Source organism: Chinchilla lanigera, unplaced genomic scaffold, assembly GCF_000276665.1.
Source record: "Chinchilla lanigera isolate Chin_1 unplaced genomic scaffold, ChiLan1.0 scaffold00041, whole genome shotgun sequence".
Classification (NCBI taxonomy): domain Eukaryota; kingdom Metazoa; phylum Chordata; class Mammalia; order Rodentia; family Chinchillidae; genus Chinchilla; species Chinchilla lanigera.
Window position 1 is genome coordinate 17,578,182 of NW_004955442.1, and position 2,635 is coordinate 17,580,816.

The following is a 2,635-nucleotide window of genomic DNA, read 5'->3' on the forward strand; positions in this document are numbered from 1 at the left end:
TAAAATAAAAAATAAAAATAAAAAAATAAAAAAGTTTTTGGTTTTTTTGTTGTTGTTGTTGTTTGTTTGGGTATTTTGTTTGTTTGTTTGTTTGTTTTCCAGTACTGGAACTCGAACTCACAACCTCACGCTTGCCAGGTAGGCACTGTGCCGCTGAGCTAAATGCCCAGACCCTGGTTTTTTGGGGGCTTTTTTGTTTTTTTTTTTTTTGACACAGGGTCTGGCTGTCTAGTCCAGTCTGGCCTTGAACTCACTATATAGCCCAAGTTGGCCTCAAATTCACAGCAATCCTCCTGGCTCAGCCTCCTGAGTACTGGGATTACATGTGTGTGCAGTATAGCAGCAACAACAACAAAAAATAGGTTGAGTAGAACCCACTACTTGACCAGATGTATTTGAACAGACAATCGATTCAGTGTGGCTTTAGACTTCTCATCTTTAAACTGGCTTATGTAATCCCAGCCCATGGGAGGCTGAGGCAGGAAAATCACCGTGACTTCAATGCCAGCCAGGGCTATATCGTGAGTTCAAGGACAGTCTGAGACCCCGTCTCAAAACAAACAAACAAACTGGTTTAAACAGATAATATACAGCCAGGCATAGTGGTGTTTACCTATAACCCCAGCACTCTAGGACTCTGAGGCTGGAGGATAGTAGATTCAAGCCCAGCCTGGGTGATTTATTTATTTATTGGTACCAGGAATCAAACTGAGGACCTTGCACTTGCCAGGCAGGCATTTGTGCCACTGAGCTATATCCCCAGCCCTCACCCTAGGTGATTTAGTGAGACCCTGTTTCAAAAAAAACAGATTTCAAAATGGACTAGGGATATAACTCAGTTCAAAGGCTTTGGGTTCAATCTCCAGTACCAAATAATAATAACAACAGTAATAATAGACATAACAATAACAACAATAATAAAAGATACTATAAAATAATAAAATAAAGATATTATAAAATAATAAAAAATAATAAAAGATAACAGCAATAATAATAGACACAGAATGCAGCACATAGTAAATGCTGGGTCCATGTAGTGGGTAGGGTGAAGTTGGCAACCCACACATGCAAAGACCCAGAGGTCTTTGAGTCAGGGGTCTGGAAGAGGCTTGTGAAGGTCCACGCAAGCCCTAGGTGGGCAGATGAGCTCTTACACAGACCTCAGAGCTTCTACTACCTGGAACTGTGTCTCTCCATCGCTAGGTCATATGCATTGTGTAGAAGAAACCGGCTATGGTCATTCAGCCCCAAACCAGCAGGGCTTGGATGGAAACTCAGGTCTCTCATGTTTCCCACCTGCCATGAGGCATCCAGAGTGAGTCTCTGGCAACACAAATAGTGCCTGTTCTATCTGCACAGAGCAGCTCTGCCCAGCCTCAGCAAAAATCCCTGCCTCAAAGACCTGTTTCTCTCACCATAAAAAAAGAATTTAATGGTGATGCATGCCTATATTCCTAGCACTCAGGAGACTGAGGCAGGAGGATCTCCATGAGTTCAAGTCCAGCCTGAATTACATAATGAGACTCTGTCTCAAAAAACAAAAACAAACAAGGGACTTAGACTAAAATGAGTGAGCTGACCACCAGGATGCCTTGCTCTGTCTTGTTCTGAACACTGTGTTCTCTCAGTTTAGTGGACAATCACACACACAGGACATGGGTGCTCAGAGAACTCTGGGGGTTTACACAGTGCAGAACAGGGCTGCATTATGAACCCATTTTACAGATGAGAGCATAGACAGCATGGCAGTGCCACAAGAGGCTGAAAGTCTATTGGAATCCAATGGCCCAACAGCTTGAGCCACCAACTACTGTGTCCCTTGGAAATCTGTTTGAAGGTTCTCTAGCCTCAGTGTCTCCAGGGAGGTAACATACAGGGGCCTATAGAGGCCTCTGGCTTTATCTTTCAGGGAAGCAGCAGCCCTGGGCACTCATGGGCCAGACCAAAGAGTGGGCTGTGCTCCCATGGTGTGGTTGAGGGTGGGAGGTCAATTCTCCCATATCCTGGGTGCCTTTGTCTGATGGGCCTGTGCCTCTATCTGACCACTCTCTGCCTGATGCTTTGAAATGTGAGAAAGACTGGAGACAGGTCCTCACAGCTGATCCTGAGTTTGAGCAAGTTGGAAATGGGACATCTATGGATTTTGGAGACAGAATTTTGCAGATTTGAATCTGTCCTAAGCTACTCCCAGGTTGTATGACCATAGAGAAGGATTCTTTATCTTTTTGAGCATCCCTGCTGGATGTTAGTAAAAATAAGTGAAGAAAATGCAGGTCAGGGGAGATAGCTTAGTATTAGAGCTCTTGCCCAGCATGCCCTTCTGCTCTCAGCTGGCATCAAGCCCAAGCACACGGCTTGAGACAGCTCATCTGTAAAAGCGGCATAAGGGTTTTTTTCCTTTTTTCTTTTTTTTTTTTTTTTTTTTTTAGTTTCAGCTTTTTAAATTTTTTTAAATTTTAATTTTTAAAATCTTCTCAAATTTTTTTTTTTGTCTTTTTGAGACAGAGTCTCACTATGCAGTTAAGGTTGGCCTTGAGCTCACTGTGTAGCCCAGGTTGGTCTTCAACTTGCAAAGATCCTCCTGTCTCAACCTTCTGAGTGCTGGGATTACAGGCATGCCCAGCTTTTTTCTTTT

At 43.4% G+C, this 2,635-nt stretch overlaps 1 protein-coding gene across 1 annotated transcript in view; it reads right to left on the bottom strand.

Moving 5' to 3' along the window:
• Nucleotides 1-2,635, bottom strand: part of Ube2l3 (ubiquitin-conjugating enzyme E2L 3) — a 93,861-nt gene that overhangs the window by 90,367 nt on the left and 859 nt on the right. The window lies entirely within an intron of this gene.